The 22,203-nt window shown below is 39.0% G+C and overlaps 1 long non-coding RNA gene across 1 annotated transcript; it reads left to right on the top strand.

The window, feature by feature from the left end:
• Window positions 1–759: 759 nt before the first annotated feature.
• Window positions 760–12,703, top strand: LOC137810567 (uncharacterized). The gene is made up of 2 exons (XR_011080922.1): window positions 760–4,638; window positions 12,170–12,703. It is a non-coding gene; the product is annotated as an uncharacterized lncRNA (long non-coding RNA).
• The last annotated feature ends 9,500 nt before the right edge of the window (window positions 12,704–22,203 follow it).

The raw sequence follows: 22,203 nt of genomic DNA, 5'->3' as shown, positions 1-22,203 counted from the left end.
AGCATATGTTTTCTAAACCATTGCATCTTGTATGAAATATGTTCTCTCTTTGTGTTTCAATGGATGTGCTAGGGTGATTGTTGAGGGTTCTCCTAATCATAAGCAATTCTCCCTCTAGTGGAGCTACCCTCTCATCCTCTCCCCCCTCCTCTCTCTCACTAGGCTCATCCTCGGCACTAGTGTACTCATCTACACCCTTAAGAAACAAAGTCCTTTGGTTTGGACATTGTGCTTGCACATGCCCTCTACCATAGCACTTGAAACACTTGACATCTCTAGCTCGGATGGGTGGGGTGGAGGTTTCTTTGGTGAAAGGTTTGGTAGGTTCTTTTGGTTTTTCTTTTGATGTACTACCCTCTCTTCTAAACTCTTTCTTGGGATAAAAGTTAGAGTAAGGGCTCACATTTTGACTTGATGTTTTGCGTAAAATTTGTTGCTCAACTTTAATGCAAAGTTGAACCAAATCATTCAAGTCTTGGTAAGGTAAGAGCACCACTCTATCTCTTATCTCAAGTGATAGGCCACTAAGGAACCTAACTATTGTGGTATCCTCCTCTTCTCTAATGGAGGCTCTCATCATGTAGAGCTCCATTTTTTGTCTATACTCTTCCACACTCATGTTTTTTTGTTGGAGTCTTTGGAGCTTATCCATCAACTCCCTATGGTAGTAGGAAGGTATGTGTCGGCGTCTTAGGGCTCCCCTAAGGTCATTCCAATATGTAATGGGAGGTTCCCTATGAAGTCGCCTTTCTCTTTCGAGAGAGGTCCACCAATACATGGCGTTCCCTTGGAAGCTAAGGGCGGCTAAGGGTACTTTACGTTCCTCACTTACCCTATGGCAAGCAAAGAGTTGTTCTACCTTCATCTCCCAATCTAGTTAGATTTCTACATTTTCCTTTCCATGAAAATGAGGTAGGTCTACTCTAGTTTCCCTTGGCACCTCTTGCTCCCTTTGCCTATTCCTTCTAGGGGGTGGTTGGTAGTAGTCATTAATTCTAAGGCTTCCCTCCCCTAGAGACTCATTACTCCTAGATGCATGAGTATCAGTTTTTTTTTTTTTTTTGTGATTTTTGGGATTTCTCCTTTTGGGCTTTAGCCAATTCATTGATTTTATTCTCATTCTCCAATTGTCTAAAGGAAATCATTTGTACAGCTTGTGAAACTTCTTTTAAAAGAGATTTTATATATTTGACTTCACTTTCAATAGACTTTGGAGAGTGAGGAGTAGGAGACATGGCTAAAGTTTTGGTGTATATAAGTGTTTTACCTTGAGGAAATTTAGGAAAGTCAAAGAAGGTAGTTTTCCAGGTAAGGGAGGTGAGTCACAAAGGACTACTTAAGTACCAAGCCTTTGCCTTAGCCAAAAACTATCCCTCAATGTCTCCACACAAAACTTCCTCTTAGTAAAATACTTAGAACACAATTATGTTGAGAAATCAAAACCTTTTTTTTTTTTTCAATGCAAGAAGACAATGTATGCTAACTAATTTCACAAAGCTAGTCGGTTTAACACAAAATAAGCATGCAAAGCGTCACTACTAAACAAAAGAAAAGGCAATTACAAACAATTAACAATTGCTAATTAAGAATTCTATACTAGTCGGTCCTAGGTAAGGCTTCTTGGACACTTTGAGCCCTTGAAGACACACTCACCGTCTAAAACGTAATTAAGAGGTAATTAACACAAATTAAGTTGTAAGGAAATTAAGAAAAACTCCCTTTGTTGACCCTCTTTTTGCTAAATGCACTTCCTTGTTGTCTTTGTTTGTTGACCCTCCAAGTGTTTGTAGTGTTTTTCAAGAAAGCTTGTTTCGGCCTTGGCTTTGTTTCCCCTTAGAATGAAGGTTTTAATTCTCCAATTCCAGCACCTATCAAAAGACTAGACCTTACCCAAGTCAAGTTTCCATTCAATTAAGCACCAAAGGAGAAATAAATTCCAGCTCCAAATTAGAGGTCAACGAACAAAAGCAAGAAACAATTTAATTGAATAAAACAGTACCACCAAAAGGAGTTAGATTATGACAACTAGAAAGATGTCCAAGAAATATTAAGCAAGCAAATAAAAGGTACTCAAATAAAGGTAGGCACACAAAAACCCTAAACCCTAAACCCTAAGAATGACACTAGAATTAGATGACCAAATAAAAAAACAGCACCACTGGAAAATGTTGTGGGCTAGAAACGTGTTTTTCTCCAATTTATGCTGAGCTGTGTTTTTAAGATATGATTCTGAAATTTGATATGCAAGATATTCAAGATCTTAGCTAAAATCTGGCTTTGGAATCACTCAAAACGCATGCACCAATTTTTTTTAATAAATTTTGCAATTTTGGTGTTCAGTTACGCCAGCTGTAGCGCCTCAGATTTGCACACTGATTTTAAAAGATTTATCATTTTTTTCTGTTGATTCTTTTGAACTAATTCTTTTTTTTTGTCCTTTCTATAACACTTCAAACTTGCATATTCCAGAGAATCAAAATTTTCCTATGAGTGAAAATATTTTTCTGGATCAAAACAGCCAGCACAAAAAATTTGAAACAGGGGATTCTGGAAACTGGAAACAAAAAACAGCAAGATACCAAAATTTAAACACAATGGAATTTGTGAAATAGAATTGTGTAGGATCTAAACACAATATGAACTCAAACTAAAATTAAAAAGGCACCGAAAGATCAAAGAACAGCAGATTCAAAGCAATTAAAGATACCCAAAATTCAAGAAACAATCAAGCCAAATAAAGGACTACTAAGAATTGTTGACATTGTGGATGAACATGACTTGACAAAACATATAAGATTCAGAAATTAAAGATTCAAAAGCTTAATATGAACCAAATAAGAAAGCAATAAGGACTCAAAAGCCTAAAAGAAAATAGCAACTCAAAGGTGTATGGAATCCTATCACAAATTGCACAAGAACTTGTTCAAGATCAATTGAACAAAAGTGCTTCGGTTGGATCTTCCACAAAGCACACCAAAACAAATTAAAATGCAAAAAACAGCAAGACAATTATGGAAATAAGATAAACAACATGAAATAAAAGAAGAACTAGAAATGAAAAGACCAAAAGCAACTCATCTTGAAGAACCAAGCTCATGATACCAAATGATGCCATTTTCATGAAGGTCTTCTTGAATCATGTAAGAAAGTGGTGCGGAAGCTATGAAGGTGTGTGTGCAAGATCCTCCTAAGAGTGGTGTTGATCTTGAAGGTGCATGATAGGTATGAATATAGGGAGGTTCGGCCAGCCTAAGGAGATGTGAAGGAAGTGAAGTTTAGAGCCTAGAATTCTAAGAGAAGCAAAGCTTGGCACAAAATGGCAGCATAACTTTACTCACAATAAACTTGCAAATACAAGGTGTAGGCCTTCCTATTTATAAGCTAAATGGCCGTAAGTTTTAAGCTAATGTCTAATGAAATGAAAGCCAAATTAAATGCAATTCACAAAGCACATGTGCCATGTGCTCATGACCGGCCAAACCTAGAGAGTTTCTAGAATGTTTCACTCAAATATGTTTTTTACACTACTCTAATTACTAAGCACCCCTAATGGGCCTTTATGCAACATGTACAAGGCTTTCTCTCTTCCATCCGTGGCTTCATTCAATTGGGCTTGAATATGCTTAGCCATTGACCTTGTGATAGGCCCTAGACGGTCTAGGTCTCCTCCTAGACGCTCCATGGGTAGCCTTTCCTCTTCACGTCCTAGACATTCCTTCCTTCTAGCTAGACGCTCATCATGGCCTAGACACTCTTCATGGTCTAGTGTTGGACTTTGGCTTTCATGGCTAGATGTGCTTGGCCCTCCTCCATCAATAGTCCTCTTGCCCTTTTAAAGTTGTTACCACCTCCTAAAAGAATTATGCCTAAGGGACCAGTAACTACTATTGGAAATTTTAGAAAACATAAGAGGATTAGAGGACACACACAACCATCAAAAGGGAAATATTGTGAGAAGTTGCCGAAAACAAAAGAAAAACAAAAATGGCAACTTCACACAATTAAGTTTTCTCCAAATGCTCATACTAACTCCTTTGCTTTGTTTCAAGATTCCCATAGATTGACATTTGATCCGGGAGGACACACCTTGACGAAGCAAGAGGCTGCTATTCGAGATCAAGTCTGTAGATCTGAGAATAGATCTTCTCAAGAAGGAGGAGATGATGGACACCATCCAGCCACAGCCATCCCCCTAGCTGAAGAAAAGCATTGAATTTGAGGACAAATCCTTTTCAAGAGGGAGGGGATGATGGAAGAGGGCCAAGCACAACCTCACAAGAAAGACAAGAGCCAAGACATGAGCATCCAAAGCCAAACCAAAAGCGTCTAGGGCTAAGGGAGGAGCGTCTAGGCCAATGAAAGGAGCGTCTAGGACCAAATTGCTAAAGTCCATGGCCAAGCGAATCCATGCAGATTTGTTTATGCTACATGAAGGCCCATTAGGGGTAGCTTAGTATTAAGTGTAGTGTGAATATCATAAACTTGATTCCATGTGATTTACGCTAGATTTGCTCACATTCTAGAATGTTTCCTCACATGGCCGGCCATGTGCTCCATGTGCTCCATGTGGAGTAATTTGCATTTCATTTTGATTAGCATTAGGGTTGCATTAAGGTCCTCTTTAGCATATAAAAGGAGGTGATGGCATTTTCATGAAGTTCTTCTTGAATCAATGTAGAGTATGGGGCGGAAGCAATGAATGAGAGTGAGCAAGATCCTCCTAAGAGTGGTGTTGATCTTGTAGGTGCATGATAAGTATGGGTATTGAGTGGTTCGGCCAGCTCAAGGGAAAAGATGAAGGAATTGAAGTTTAGAGCCTAGGATTCTAGGGAGAAGCAAAGTTTGGCACAAAATGGCAGCATAACTTTACTCACAATAAACTTGGAAAATACATGAGATAGCCTCCCTATTTATAGGCTATTTGGGACGTAAGACCTAAGCTAATACATAATGAAATGCAAAGCCTAGGCCATGTGCCATGACCGGTCACACCTAGCAAAGTTCTAGAATGTTTCATTCAAATGTGCTTTCTACACTACCCTATCTACTAAGTACCCCTATTGGGCCTTGATGCAACATATACAAGGCTTTCTCTCTTCCATCCGTGGCTTCATCCACTTGTGCTTGTACATGCTTAGCCATTGATCTTGTGAGAGGACCTAGACGGTCTAGTTCCACACCTAGACGCTCCATGGGTAGCTTCCCTTCTTCACGGCCTAGACGCTCATTCCTTGGAGCTAGACGCTCTCCTTGGTCTAGACGCTCTTCATGGTGTGGGCTTTGGCTCCCATGGCTAGATGTGCTTGGCCCTCCTCCATCATCCCCTCCCCCTTGGAAAGGATTTGTCCTCAAATCCAGCTCGTCATCGTCATTGGTACCTACAAATGGAGAAAGATCAATTACATTAAAAGTGTCATGTACTCCATATTCAAGAGGTAGGTCCAATTTATATGCATTGTTGTTGACTCGCTTGAGAACTTGGAAAGGTCCATCTCCTCGGGGACTTAGTTTGGACTTCCTTTGAGTTGGAAATCTAACATTGCGAAGGTGAAGCCAAACTAAGTCTCCCTCCTCAAAAATTATTTCTCTCTTCCCTTTATTGTTGTATTTTGTGTACTTCTCATTTTGTTGTTGTATTTGGAGTTTAATCTTCTCATGCATTTTCTTTACAAAATCAGCTTTGATTACGCCTTCCTTATGCACAAAATCTTGTGGATTAGGAAGGGGTATCAAATCCATGGGTGTGAGAGGATTAAAGCCATATACTACTTCAAAAGGAGAAGCATTAGTAGTCTTGTGAACTACTCTATTGTAAGCAAATTCAAAATGGGGAAGGTACTCATCCCAAGATTTGTGGCTGCCCTTCATGATAGCCCTAAGCATAGTTCCAAGAGATCTATTGACTACTTCGGTTTATCCATCCGTTTGAGGATGACAAGAAGTTGAAAATTGTAGTCTTGTTCCAAGTTTACCCCAAAGAGTTTTCCAAAAGTGGCTGATAAACTTGGGATCTCTATCGGACACTATACTTCTAGGGAGACCATGGAGTCTCACCACTTCTCTAAAGAAGAGTTTAGAAATATTTTGAGCATCATCTACTTTGTGGCATGGAATAAAATGGGACATTTTGTTAAAACGGTCCACTACCACAAAGATAGAGTCATGGCCTCTTGCAGTCCTAGGAAGTCCTAAAATGAAATCCATGCTAATGTCTTCCCAAGGAGCATTCGCAATCGGCAAAGGGGTGTAGAGTCCATGCGGCATTGTTCTAGACTTTGCTTTTAAACAGGAGATGCATCTAGAACAATGTCGTTGGACATCTTTCCTCATGTGGGGCCAACAAAATTTTGCTTTTAAAAGATCTAGAGTTTTATCAACTCCAAAGTGGCCCATGAGTCCCCCCTCATTTGATTCTTTGACAAGGAGTTTCCTATGGGTTCCTTGGGGAATGCAAAGTTTTCCCTCTTTAAAAAGATATCCCTCGGACACATAGTAACCTCCTTGCGCTCTATGTAGACATTGGGCATAGATGGATGAGAATTCTTGATCATCTTGGTAAAGTTCTCTTATGTGGTCAAATCTAAGAATTTGGGCACCCAATTTTGAAAGGAGTGTATGCCGTCTTGAAAGAGCATCGGCCACTATATTGGTGCTCCCTTTCTTGTATTTGATTACATAAGGAAATTGTTCAAGAAATTCCATCCATTTAGCATGTCTCTTGTTGAGCTTGTGTTGGCCCTTTAAATATTTTAAAGACTCGTGATCACTATGGATGACAAATTCTTTAGACACAGGGTAGTGTTCCCAAGTCTTTAGGGCTCGCACAAGAGTATAGAGCTCTTTGTCATAGGTGGGGTAGTTGAGGGTGGCACCATGGAGTTTTTCACTAAAATAAGCAATGGGGTGTCCACCTTGCAACAAAACCGCACCTATGCCTACCCCCGATGCATCACACTCTATCTCAAAAGTTTTGGAAAAATTTGGAAGAGATAGGATGGGTGCATTGGTGAGTTGAGCTTTTAGCCTTTGAAAGGCTTGCTCATGCTTTTCATTCCAACAAAATGCAACATCTTTTTTAACAAGTTCATTCAAAGGAGATGCTGGGCTAGAAAAATTAGGCACAAACCTTCTATAGAAGCTAGCTAACCCATGAAAACTTCTTACATCACTTACATTTTGTGGAGTTGGCCACTCTCGGATGGCTTTGATTTTCTCGGGATCTACATGCACCCCCTTATTGTTTACTATGAAGCCTAAGAAGACTACACTATCTACACAAAAGGTACACTTATCCCTATTTGCAAAAAGACTATTTTTCCTAAGAACTAGAAGAACTTCCCTAGGGTGACTTAGATGGTCTTCTAGGGTTTTACTATATACTAAAATATCATCAAAGTAAACTACTACATATTTACCTATACAATCCTTCAAGGTGTGATTCATAAGCTTCATGAATGTACTTGGGGCATTAGTAAGCCCAAAGGGCATCACCAACCACTCGTATAATCCAAATTTGGTCTTAAAAGCGGTTTTCCACTCATCACCCTCCTTGATTCGAATTTGGTGATATCCACTTTTAAGGTCAATTTTTTAGAATAGAGTTGACCCATGCAATTCATCAAGCATATCATCAAGCCTTGGAATTGGATGCCTATACTTGATGGTGATGTTGTTGATTGCTCGACAATCACAACACATGCGCCATTTTCCATCTTTTTTTGGCACCAACAAGACAGGTACAGCACAAGGGCTTAGGCTCTTTTGAACCCAACCCTTCTCCAACAAGTCTTGAACTTGTGATTCTATCTCCTTAGTTTCCTCGGGGTTGGTTCTATAAGCAGGCCTATTTGGTAGGCTTGCCCCTGGGATAAAGTCAATTTGATGTTCTATTCCCCTTAGAGGAGGAAGCCCAATGGGTCCTTCTTGTGAGAATAGATCTTCAAATTCACTCAAAAGATTTTCGATTTGAGGAGGTAAATTCATAAGTTCACTACTTGTGGCAGTGCATGTAAGTGCTCCTTTACACAAGATAAGGCTTGGTTGTTCAACAAGAAGCAAGTTTTCAAAAACGTTTTCAAGAGGCTTTTCTTGTTGAGCAACCTTGTGGGAAGGAACACTCTTTTCCCACGCCTCCCTATCCCTAAGGATTTTCTCTTTTTCTAGCGCTCTATTTTTTTGTTTTCCTCATCCCTCTTTTGCTTCATTTGTATTTGGTCTTTTACCACTTGAGAATGTGGTAAAGGACTAAGTACAATCTTTTTATACTTATGGGTGAAGGAAATTTCGTTAGTGAGACCATCATGCAAGGTTTTCTTATCAAATTGCCATGGTCTCCCTAATAAAATATGACAAGCTTCCATAGGCACTACATCACATAAAACTTTGTCCTTGTAGTTCCCTATGAAAAACTTGATTTCCACTTGCTTTTCTACATGTAGTTCCTCATTTTCATTAAGCCATTGAAGTTTGTAAGGTTTTGGGTGGGGAACCACTTGTAGCTTAAGCTTTTCAACCATCCTAGCACTACAACAATTACAACTAGAACCACTATCCACAATGAGAGAGCATATGTTTTCTAAAACATTGCATCTTGTATGAAATATGTTCTCTCTTTGTGTTTCTATGGATGTGCTAGGGTGATTGTTGAGGGTTCTCCTAATCATAAGCAATTCTCCCTCTAGTGGAGCTACCCTCTCATCCTCTCCCCCTTCCTCTCTCTCACTAGGCTCATCCTCGCCACTAGTGTACTCATCTACACCTTTAAGAAACAAAGTCCTTTGGTTTGGACATTGTGCTTGCACATGCCCCCTACCATAGCACTTAAAACACTTAACATCTCTAGCTCGGATGGGTGGGGTTGAGGTTTCTTTGGTGAAGGGCTTGGTAGGCTCTTTTGGTTTTTCCTTGGATGTACTACCCTCCCTTCTAAACTCTTTCTTGGGATAAAAGCTAGAATAGGGGCTCACCTTTTGACTTGATGTTTTGCGCAAGTTTTGTTGCTCAACTTTAATGCAAAGTTGAACCAAATCATTCAAGTCTTGATAAGGTAAGAGCTCTACTCTATCTCTTATCTCAAGTGATAGGCCACTAAGGAACCTAGCTATGGTGGTTTCCTCCTCTTCTCTAATGGATGCTCTCATCATGTAAAGCTCCATTTTTTGCCTATACTCTTCCACACTCATGTTCTTTTGTTGGAGTCTTTGGAGCTTGTCCATCAACTCCCTATGGTAGTAGGAAGGTATATGTCGACGTCTTAGGGCTCCCCTAAGGTCATTCCAATATGTAATGGAAGGTTCCCTATGAAGACGTCTTTCTCTTTCGAGAGAGGTCCACCAATACATGGCGTTTCCTTGGAAACTAAGGGTGGCTAAGGGTACCTTTCGTTCCTCACTTACCCTATGGCAAGCAAAGAGTTGCTCTACCTTCATCTCCCAATCTAGATATATTTCTACATTTTCCTTTCCATGAAAATGAGGTAGGTCTACTCTAGTTTCCCTTGGCACCTCTTGTTCCCTTTGCCTAGTTCTTCTAGGGGGTGGTTGGTAATAATCATTGATTCTACGGCTTCCCTCCCCTAGATACTCAATACTTTGAGATGCATGAGTAAGCGTTTTTTTTTATTTTTGTGTTTTTTGTGACTTCTCTTCTTGAGCTTTAGCCAACTCATTGATTTTGTTCTCATTCTCCAATTGTCTAAAAGATATCAATTGTACCGCTTGGGATACTTCTTTTAAAAGAGTTTTCAAAGATTTTACTTCACTTTCTATAGACTTTGGAGAGTGAGAAGAAGAAGACATGGCTAAAACTTTGTGTATATAGGTGTTTTACTTTGAGAAAGTTTAGGAAAGTTAAAGAAGGTAGTTTTCCAGGTAAGGGAGGTGAGTCACAAAGGACTACTTAAGTACCAAGCTTTTTCCTTGCCAAAAACTATCCTCCAATATCTTCACACAAGACTTCCTCTTAGTGAAACACTTAGAACACAAATAAGTTGAGAAATAAATGCAAGAAAACAATGTAAGCTAACTATGCAACAAAGCTAGTCGGTTTAGCACACAAATTAAACAAAATTAAACATGCAAAACGTAGCTATGAAAGCAAAAGAAAAGCAATTACAAACAAGTAACAATTACTAATCAAGAATGCTATACTATTCGGCCCTAGGTGAGGCTTCTTGGACACTTTGAGCCCTTGAAGACACACTCACCGTCTAAAACGTAATTAACAAGGTAATTAACAATAAACCAAGTTGCAAAGGAAATAAGAGAACTCCCTTTGTTGATCCTCTTTTTGATTAGTGCACTTCCTTGTTGTCTTTGATTGTTGATCTTCCAAGTGTTTGTAGTGTTTATTTCAAGAATGCTTGTTTCGGCTTTGGCCTTGTCTTCTCCTTAGAATGATGGTCTTTAATTCTCCAATTTCCAGCACCTAGCAAAGGGCTAAACCTTAACCAAATCAAGTTCCCATTCACATAAGCACCAAAGAAGAATAAATTCCAGCACCCAAATTAGAAGTCAAAGAACAAAAGCAAGAAACAAATGTAATTGAATAAAACAGTACCACCAAAAGGATTTAGATGATGACAACTAGAAAGAGAGTCAAGAAATTAAAGCAAACAAATAAAGGTACTCAATTAAAGGTTGGCACACAAAAGAATTCCTAAAGAAAAGCACTAGATTAGATGACCAAATAAAAAAAACAGCACCACTGGAAAATGTTGTGGGCCAGAAAACGTGTTTGTTCCCCGATTTATGCTGAGCTGTATTTTTAAAATTTGACTCTGAAATTTGATATGCAAGAGATTCAGGATCTTATCTAAAATCTGGCTTTGGAATCACTCAAAACGCATGCACCATTTTTTTTTAATAAATTTTGCAATTTTGTTGTTCGGTTAGGCCAGCTGGAGCGCTTCAGATTTGCACTCTGATTTTAAAAGATTTATCATTTTTTTTCTGTTGCTTCTTTTGACCTAATTCATTTTTGTCCTTTCTATAACACTTTAAACTTGCATTTTCCAGAGAATCAAAATTTTCCTATGAGTAGAAATATTTTTCTGGGTTAAAACAGCCAAAACAGAGAAGGTGAAAACAGGGGAATCTGAACACTGGGAACAAAAACGGCAAGATACCAAAGTTTAGACACAATGGAAATTTGTGAAATAGAATTGTGTATGATCTAAACACAATATGAACTCAAACTAAAATTAAAAAGGCACCAAAGGAGCAAAGAACAGCATATTCAAGCAATTAAAGAGACCCAAAATCAAGAAACAATCAAGCCAAATAAAAGGACTACTATGAATTGTTGACAATATGGATGAACATGACTTGACAAAACATGTATAGATTCAGAAAATTAAAGACTCAAAGCATAATATGAACCAAATAATGAAAGCAATAAAGACTCAAAAGCCTAAAAGAAAATAGCAACACAAAGGTGTATGGAATCCTATCACAAATTGCACAAGAAATTGTTCAAAATCAATTGAACAAGAGTGCTTCGGTTGGATCTTTCACAAAGCACACCAAGAACAAATTAAAATGTAAAAAACAGCAAGACAAGTATGGAAAGTAAATGACAATATGAAATAAAGAAGAACTAAAATTGAAAAGACAAGGAGCTACTCATCTTGAAGAACCAAAGCTCATGATACCAAATGATGGCATTTTCATGAAGTTCTTCTTAAATCAATGTAGAGTATGGGGCGGAAGCAATGAATGAGAGTGAGCAAGATCCTCCCCTAAGAGTGGTGTTGATCTTGTAGGTGCATGATAAATATGGGTATTGAGTGGTTCGGCCAGCTCAAGGAAAAAGATGAAGGAATTGAAGTTTAGAGCCTAGGATTCTAGGGAGAAGCAAAGTTTGGCACAAAATGGCAGCATAACTTTACTCACAATAAACTTGGAAAATACATGAGATAGCCTCCCTATTTATAGGCTATTTGGGACGTAAGACCTAAGCTAATACATAATGAAATGTAAACCAAATGAAATGCAAAGCCTAGGCCATGTGCCATGACCGGTCACACCTAGACGCTCCATGGGTAGCTTCCCTTCTTCACGGCCTAGACGCTCATTCCTTGGAGCTAGACGCTCTCCTTGGTCTAGACGCTCTTCATGGTGTGGGCTTTGGCTCCCATGTCTAGATGTGCTTGGCCCTCCTCCATCAGGAGGAGCCTACACCTTGTATTTTGAAGATTAAATTGAGTAATGTTATTGATGGAGGAGGGCCAAGCACATCCCACCATGAAAGCCAAGACCCAAAGCTAGACCATGATGAGCGTCTAGACTCAAGGAAGGAGCGTCTAGGACGAGAAGAGGGAAGGCTACACATGGAGCGTCTAGGGGGAGGCCTAGACCGTCTAGGCCCAATTACAAGATCAATGGCTAAGCACATTCACGCCCAATTGAATGAAGCCACGGATGGAAGAGAGAAAGCCTTGTACATGTTACATGGAGGCCCATTAGGGGTGCTTAGTAATTAGAGTAGTGTAGAAAGCATAATTGTGTGAACATTCTAGAATCTCTTTAGCTTTGGCCGGTCATGAGCACATGGCACATGTGCTTGGTGATTTGCATTTCATTTGGCTTTCATTTCATTAGATATTAGCTTAGTTTATACGGCCATCTAGCTTATAAATAGGAAGGCCTACACCTTGTATTTGCAAGTTTATTGTGAGTAAAGTTATGCTGCCATTTTGTGCCAAGCTTTGCTTCTCCCTATAACTCTAGGCTCTAAACTTCACATCCTTCATCTTTCCTTGGGCTGGCCGAACCTCCCTATGTTCATACCTATCATGCACCTTCAAGATCAACACCACTCTTAGGAGGATCTTGCTCACACACCTTCATAGCTTCCGCACCATTTTTCTTACATGATTCAAGAAGACCTTCATGAAATTTGCCATCATTTGGTATCATGAGCTTGGTTCTTCAAGATGAGTTGCTTTTGGTCTTTTCATTTCTAGTTCTTCTTTATTTCATGTTGTTCATCTTATTTCCATAATTGTCTTGCTGTTTTTTTGCATTTTAATTTGTTTAGGTGTGCTTTGTGGAAGATCCAACCGAAGCACTTTTGTTCAATTGATCTTGAACAATTTCTTGTGCTAATTGTGATAGGATTCCATACACCTTTGAGTTGCTGTTTTCTTTTAGGCTTTTGAGTCTTTATTGCTTTCTTATTTGGTTCATATTATGCTTTTGAGTCTTTAATTTCTGAATCTTATATGTTTTGTCAAGTCATGTTCATCCACAATGTCAACAATTCTTAGTAGTCCTTTATTTGGCTTGATTGTTTCTTGATTTTGGGTATCTTTAATTGCTTTGAATCTGTTGTTCTTTGATCTTTTGGTGCCTTTTTAATTTTAGTTTGAGTTCCTATTTGTGTTTAGATCCTACACAAATTCTATTGTGTTTAAATTTTGGTATCTTGCTGTTTTTTTTCCAGAATCCCCTGTTTCAAATTTTCTGTGCTGGCTGTTTTGTTCCAGAAAAATATTTTTGCTAATAGGAAAATTTTGATTCTCTGGAATATGCAAGTTTGAAGTGTTATAGAAAGGACAAAAAAAGAATTAGTCCAAAAGAATCAACAGAAAAAAAATGATAAATCTTTTAAAATCAGTGTGCAAATCTGAGGCGCTACAGCTGGCGTAACTGAACACCAAAATTGCAAAATTTATTAAAAAAAATTGGTGCATGCGTTTTGAGTGATTCCAAAGCCAGATTTTAGCTAAGATCTTGAATATCTTGCATATCAAATTTCAGAATCATATCTTAAAAACACAACTCAGCATAAATTGGGGAAAAACACGTTTCTGGCCCACAACATTTTCCAGTGGTGCTGTTTTTTTATTTGGTCATCTAATTCTAGTGCCATTCTTAGGATTCTTTTGTGTGTCTACCTTTATTTTGGTACCTTTTATTTGCTTGCTTAATATTTCTTGGACCTCTTTCTAGTTGTCATAATCTAACTGCTTTTGGTGGTACTGTTTTATTCAATTAAATTGTTTCTTGCTTTTGTTCGTTGACCTCTAATTTGGTGCTGGAATTTATTTCTCCTTTGGTGCTTAATTGAATGGAAACTTGACTTGGGTAAGGTCTAGTCTTTTGATAGGTGCTGGAATTGGAGAATTAAAACCTTCATTCTAAGGGGAAACAAAGTCAAGGCCGAAACAAGCTTTCTTGAAAAACACTACAAACACTTGGAGGGCCAACAAGCAAAGATAACAAGGAAGTGCAATTAGCAAAAAGAGGATCAACAAAGGGAGTTTTTCTTAATTTCCTTGCAACTTAATTTGCGTTAATTACCTCTTAATTACGATTTAGACGGTGAGTGTGTCTTCAAGGGCTCAAAGTGTCCAAGAAGCCTCACCTAGGGCCGACTAGTATAGAATTCTTAATTGGCAATTGTTAATTGTTTGTAATTGCCTTTTCTTTTACTTAGTAGTGACGCTTTGCATGCTTATTTTGTTAAGTTTGTGATAAACCGTCTAGCTTTGTTGATTAGTTAGCATACATTGTTTTCTTGCATTGAAAAAAAAGTTTTGATTTCTCAACTTAATTGTGTTCTAAGTAGTACTAAGAGGAAGTTTTGTGTGAAGACATTGAGGGATAGTTTTTGGCTAAGGCAAAGGCTTGGTACTTAAGTAGTCCTTTGTGACTCACCTCCCTTACTTGGAAAACTACCTTCTTTGACTTTCCTAAATTTCCTTAAAGTAAAACACTTATATACACAAAAACTTTAGTCATGTCTTCACCTCCTCACTCTCCAAAGTCTATTGAAAGTGAAGTCAAATCTATAAAATCTCTTTTAAAAGAAGTTTCACAAGCTGTACAAATGATTTCTTTTAGACAATTGGAGAATGAGAATAAAATCAATGAATTGGCTAAAGCCCAAGAGGAGAAATCCCAAAAATCACAAAAATAAAAAAAAACTCATACTCATACATCTAGGAGTAATGAGTCTCTAGGGGAGGGAAGCCTTAGAATTAATGACTACTACCAGCCACCCCTAGAAGGAATAGGCAAAGGGAGCAAGAGGTGCCAAGGAAAACTAGAGTAGACCTACCTCATTTTCATGGAAAAGAAAATGTAGAAATCTATCTAGATTGGAAGATGAAGGTAGAACAACTCTTTGCTTGTCATAGGGTAAGTGAGGAACGTAAGGTACCCTTAGCCGCCCTTAGCTTCCAAGGGAACGCCATGTATTGGTGGACCTCTCTCGAAAGAGAAAGGCGTCTTCATAGGGAACCTCCCATTACATATTGGAATGACCTTAGGGGAGCCCTAAGACGCCGACACATACCTTCCTACTATCATAGGGAGTTGATGGACAAGCTCCAAAGACTCCAACAAAAAAACATGAGTGTGGAAGAGTATAGACAAAAAATGGAGCTCTACATGATGAGAGCATCCATTAGAGAAGAGGAGGATACCACAATAGCTAGGTTCCTTAGTGGCCTATCACTTGAGATAAAAGATAGAGTGGAGCTCTTACCTTACCAAGAAGATAGACTTGAGCAACAAATTTTACGCAAAACGTCAAGTCAAAAGGTGAGCCCTTACTCTAACTTTTATCCCAAGAAAGAGTTTAGAAGGGAGGGTAGTACATCAAAAGAAAAACCAAAAGAACCTACCAAACCTTTCACCAAAGAAACCTCCACCCCACTCATCCGGGCTCGAGATGTTAAGTGTTTCAAGTGCTATGGTAGAGGGCATGTGCAAGCACAATGTCCAAACCAAAGGACTTTGTTTCTTAAGGGTGTAGATGAGTACACTAGTGGCGAGGATGAGCCTAGTGAGAGAGAGGAGGGGGGAGAGGATGAGAGGGTAGCTCCACTAGAGGGAGAATTGCTTATGATTAGGAGAACCCTCAACAATCACCCTAGCACATCCATTGAAACACAAAGAGAGAACATATTTCATACAAGATGCAATGTTTTAGAAAACATATGCTCTCTCATTGTGGATAGTGGATCTAGTTGCAATTGTTGTAGTGCTAGGATGGTGGAGAAGCTTAAGCTACAAGTAGTTCCTCACCCAAAACCTTATAAACTTCAATGGCTTAATGAAAATGGGGAACTACATGTAGACAAGCAAGTGGAAATCAAGTTTTCCATAGGGAACTACAAAGATAAGGTTTTATGTGATGTAGTACCTATGGAAGCTTGTCATATCTTATTAGGGAGACCATGGCAATTTGATAAGAAAACCTTACATGATGGTCTCACTAATGAGATTTCCTTCACCCACAAGTATAAAAAGTTTGTACTTAGTCCTTTACCACATTCTCAAGTGGTAAAAGACCAGATACAAATGAAGCAAAAGAGGGATGAGGAAAACAAAAAAAAAAGCGCTAGAAAAAGAGAAAATCCTTAGGGATAGGAAGGCGTGGGAGAAGAGTGTTCCTTCCCACAAGGTTGGTCAACAAGAAAAGCCTCTTGAAAACGTTTTTGAAAATTTGCTTCTTGTTGAACAACCAAGCCTTATCTTTTATAAAGGAGCACTTACATGCACTGCCACAAGTAGTGAACTTATGAATTCACCTCCTCAAATAGAAAATCTTTTAAGTGAATTTGAAGATCTATTCTCTAATGAGGGTCCCATTGGGCTTCCTCCCCTTAGAGGTATAGAACATCAAATTGATTTCATTCCGGGGGCAAGCCTACCAAATAGGCCTGCTTATAGAACCAACCCCGAGGAAACAAAGGAGATAGAATCACAAATTCAAGACTTGTTGGAGAAGGGTTGGGTTCAAAAGAGCCAAAGCCCTTGTGTTGTACCTGTCTTGTTGGTGCCCAAAAAGGATGGAAAATGGCGCATGTGTTGTGATTGTCGAGCAATCAACAACATCACCATCAAGTATAGGCATCCAATCCCAAGGCTTGACGATATGCTTGATGAATTCCATGGGTCAACTCTATTCTCCAAAATTGACCTTAAAAGTGGATATCACCAAATTCGAATCAAGGAGGGTGATGAGTGGAAAACCGCTTTTAAGACCAAATTTGGATTATATGAGTGGTTGGTGATGCCCTTTGGGCTTACTAATGCCCCAAGTACATTCATGAGGCTTATGAATCACACCTTGAGGGATTGTATAGGTAAATATGTAGTAGTTTATTTTGATGATATCTTAGTATATAGCAAAACCCTAGAAGACCATCTAAGTCACCTTAGGGAAGTTCTTCTAGTGTTTAGGAAAAATAGTCTTTTTGCAAATAGGGATAAGTGTACCTTTTGTGTAGATAGTGTAGTTTTCTTAGGCTTCATAGTAAACAAAAAGGGGGTGCATGTAGATCCCGAGAAAATCAAAGCCATCCGAGAGTGGCCAACTCCACAAAATGTAAGTGATGTAAGAAGTTTTCATGGGTTAGCTAGCTTCTATAAAAGGTTTGTGCCTAATTTTTCTAGTCTAGCTTCTCCTTTGAATGAACTTGTTAAAAAAGATGTTCCATTTTGTTGGAATGAAAAGCATGAGCAAGCCTTCCAAAGGCTAAAAGCTCAACTCACCAATGTACCAATTCTATCTCTCCCAAATTTTTCCAAAACTTTTGAGATAGAGTGTGATGCATCGGGGGTAGGCATAGGTGCGGTTTTGTTGCAAGGTGGACACCCCATTGCTTATTTTAGTGAAAAACTCCATGGTGTCACCCTCAACTACCCCACCTATGACAAAGAGCTCTATACTCTTGTGCGAGCCCTAAAGACTTGGGAACACTACCTTGTGTCCAAAGAATTTGTCATCCATAGTGATCACGAGTCTTTAAAATATTTAAAGGGTCAACACAAGCTCAACAAGAGACATGCTAAATGGATGGAATTTCTTGAACAATTTCCTTATGTAATCAAATACAAGAAAGGAAGCACCAATATAGTGGCCGATGCTCTTTCAAGACGGCATACACTCTTTTCAAAATGGTGCCCAAATTCTTGGATTTGACCACATAAGAGAGCTTTACCAAGAAGATCAAGAACTCTCATCCATCTATGCCCAATGTCTACATAGAGCGCAAGGAGGTTACTATGTGTCCGAGGGATATCTTTTTAAAGAGGGAAAACTTTGCATTCCCCAAGGAACACATAGGAAACTCCTTGTCAAAGAATCACATGAGGGGGGACTCATGGGTCATTTTGGAGTTGATAAGACTTTAGACCTTTTAAAAGCAAAATTTTGTTGGCCACACATGAGGAAAGATGTCCAAAGACATTGTTCTAGATGCATCTCATGTTTAAAAGCAAAGTCTAGAACAATGCCTCATGGACTCTACACCTCTTTGCCGATTGCAAATGCTCCTTGGGAAGACATTAGCATGGATTTCATTTTAGGACTTCTTAGGACTGCAAGAGGCCATGACTCTATCTTTGTGGTAGTGGACCGTTTTAACAAAATGTCCCATTTTATTCCATGCCACAAGGTAGATGATGCTCAAAATATTTCTAGACTCTTCTTTAGAGAAGTGGTGAGACTTCATGGTCTCCCTAGGAGTATAGTATCCGAAGAGATCCCAAGTTTATCAGCCACTTTTGGAAAACTCTTTGGGGCAAACTTGGAACAAGACTACAATTTTCAACTTCTTGTCATCCTCAAACGGATGGTCAAACCGAAGTAGTCAATAGATCTCTTGGGACTATGCTTAGGGCTATCATGAAGGGCAACCATAAATCTTGGGATGAGTATCTTCCCCACATTGAATTTGCTTACAATAGAGTAGTTCACAAGACTACTAATGCTTCTCCTTTTGAAGTAGTATATGGTTTTAATCCTCTCACACCCATGGATTTGATACCTCTTCCTAATCCACAAGATTTTGTGCATAAGGAAGGAGTAATTAAAGCCGACTTTGTAAAGAAAATGCATGAGAAGATTAAAATTCAAATACAACAACAAAATGAGAAGTACACAAAATACAACAATAAAGGGAAGAAAGAAATAATTTTTGAGGAAGGAGACTTAGTTTGGCTTCACCTTCGCAAAGATAGATTTCCAACTCAAAGGAAGTCCAAACTAAGTCCCCGAGGTGATGGACCCTTTCAAGTCCTCAAGCGAGTCAATAACAATGCATATAAATTGGACCTACCTCATGAATATGGAGTTCATGACACTTTTAATGTAATTGATCTTTCTCCATTTGTAGGTACCAATGACGATGACGAGCTGGATTTGAGGACAAATCCTTTCCAAGGGGGAGGGGATGATGGAGGAGGGCCAAGCACATCCCACCATGAAAGCCAAGACCCAAAGCTAGACCATGATGAGCGTCTAGACTCAAGGAAGGAGCATCTAGGACGTGAAGAGGGAAGGCTACACATGGAGCGTCTAGGGGGAGGCCTAGACCGTCTAGGCCCAATTACAAGATCAATGGCTAAGCACATTCACACCCAATTGAATGAAGCCACGGATGGAAGAGAGAAAGCCTTGTACATGTTACATGGAGGCCCATTAGGGGTGCTTAGTAATTAGAGTAGTGTAGAAAGCATAATTGTGTGAACATTCTAGAATCTCTTTAGCTTTGGCCGGTCATGAGCACATGGCACATGTGCTTGGTGATTTGCATTTCATTTGGCTTTCATTTCATTAGATATTAGCTTAGTTTATACGGCCATCTAGCTTATAAATAGGAAGGCCTACACCTTGTATTTGCAAGTTTATTGTGAGTAAAGTTATGCTGCCATTTTGTGCCAAGCTTTGCTTCTCCCTATAACTCTAAGCTCTAAACTTCACATCCTTCATCTTTCCTTGGGCTGGCCGAACCTCCCTATGTTCATACCTATCATGCACCTTCAAGATCAACACCACTCTTAGGAGGATCTTGCTCACACACCTTCATAGCTTCCGCACCATTTTTCTTACATGATTCAAGAAGACCTTCATGAAATTTGCCATCAGTTATGCTGCCCATTTAGTGTCATACTTTACTTCTTGCCTAGCTTCTAGGTTTTAATCTTCCTTTCACCACCTACAAAGGGGCTGGTCGAACCTCCCCATGTCCATACTCTTCATGCACCTTCAAGGTCACCACACCTCTTAGGAGGACCTTGTCCACTCTCATCCATAAGTTTCTGCACCATCTTCAACCAATCATCTAAGAAGAGCTCATAGGAAATCCATCACCTTCACCAACCACCCACCTCTGCTTCACGTGCCCATTTACTCCCGCACCTACCTTCACCTACCCATTTACTTCCACAAGTAAATGCACCTAACCATCTACCCACACCATCAGCGCACGCCACTTCATCTCCATCAATTGCCCATACTGTGCCACGTCACCAACTCCCTGCAGCAACTTCATGTGACTCTGTGCCGCATTCAATACAAGTAGCTGGCACACACCAAATTCCAATGTTACAAAACCAATCTCATTCCAAACCTTGCCCTTTGGGTTTCCCATGCCAATCTACAACCCACTATCAACCCCCTTTGCCAACACCACACCCCTTTGCCCAAAAGCCAACACACTTTCCCAATTTATTCCCACCCTCTCACATCCACCCCCACGCCACAAAAATTACCGTGGCCCACCAACCACTCCCCAGACTTTTTCCCCAAACAAACACCCACCAAAAATCCAGCGGGGCCCAATCTTACCCCCCCCCCCCCCCCCAAACACCAACACCAACACCCACTATCAATAATAACCCAACAATAACCACACCACCCCATTTTACCTCCCACACCCCTAGTTCCTATACCACCATGTCCTCCATCACAACTTCTCCGCCAAGTTCATCCATCCAAAACCTTGAGGACAAGGTTGCTTTGCAGGGGTCGACTATTGATACGGGACTCACAAGCACAAGGCCCATTAGAAGGACATCTAGGCTCATTTGGTTAAAGGATTATATCTAGAAGGATCTCTTTTGTCTTTTGTAGGGATTGGATCCCCTTTTCTGTTAGGATTTTCTGTTATAGCTTTTCAGTCTTTTCAGCACAGCTGTCCATGAGGACAAATAGTTTTTCAAAGGGTATTATATACCCCACTAGACTAGTAGAGTAGGCATGTTGTTGGTTATATTTTTTTTTATCCTATAAAAGTTGTTTTTATTCTGATATATCTCTATCCCAGCACTTATTTTTCTAGTTTTCTTTGTGTTCTTCCCCTTCCCTGCTCCATCACCGTATCAGTTTCCCTTTCCTTTAATCATCAATAATAATACCATCAGTTTTCCTATTCTTTTCCTTTATAAGAAAATTGGTTCCTTTAACACATAACATAACACACTCACTCATATATAAAGAGGGATAATCTGTTAGTTTGCTATGGACAAGGAGCATTGCTCTATGGCAGTGGGACTGTTTCCTTAATATTTCCCTATGATCATCAATAATACTAGACTTTCTATCAGTTTTCTTATTTTATTCTTTTTAACAATCTTGGTTCCCTAACACATACATACTCACTCATATATGCATACATAGAAATAAAATAAAAAATATTTTGTATTCTCTTTATCACATAATATATCTGTATAAATTTTTATTTCTCAACAGCTACCCTATGATAGGATTGCAAAGATTGATGAGTTGGGAATTGCTGGAAGCAAGCTGCTGTCTGGATTTCAACAAGCGCTTGGTAATTATACAGATTTTTTTAGCACGTGTTACTGTAAACTAATGATATTGCTTATTATTCACTTTCGGGGGCGTTTGCTTCAAGTCATGATTTATCATTCCCAGGAACGTAGTCTACCTAGGAATGTTATAATTGGAAAGTTATTCCTAGGCATATCTAAAATATGTTTGGTTAGCTTTCATATTTCTGAAAATACTTTTTAAATTCTAAATTAATTAAAGTAATAAAATAAAATAATGAACTTTATAATGGAGGTTACAAAGTAACTTCTATCATGCATATAAAAATTGTACCAACAATGGTATCCAGCTTTCTAGCAAACATAGGAATAAAGATTTGTACTTTCATTTTTCGGGAATGCAAAAGGATTCCATGGAACAAAACGCCTCCTTATTTTATAACTTTTAACTTTAATTGTGCAGATTTTATTGGGAGGCCTCCTATAGATATGAGTTCTAAATTAGTGGAGAAGATAATTGTGGCTAATGAAACTAAGAGAGTTAAAGCCTATATAAATTCTGGATGTAGGAAGCTCAACAACAGTATCCAGAGTTTAACAAACTGTAAGTACTGCTCTTTATTTTTTATTGGGATTGGTTGTCTCATTCCATTATTAGGGTATATCTCTAGAC

This window comes from Phaseolus vulgaris, chromosome 2, assembly GCF_000499845.2.
Source record: "Phaseolus vulgaris cultivar G19833 chromosome 2, P. vulgaris v2.0, whole genome shotgun sequence".
In the NCBI taxonomy this organism is placed as follows: Eukaryota; Viridiplantae; Streptophyta; class Magnoliopsida; order Fabales; family Fabaceae; genus Phaseolus; species Phaseolus vulgaris.
The sequence above is the reverse complement of the archived record's forward strand: the minus strand, read 5'-3'. Positions and strand labels throughout refer to the sequence as shown.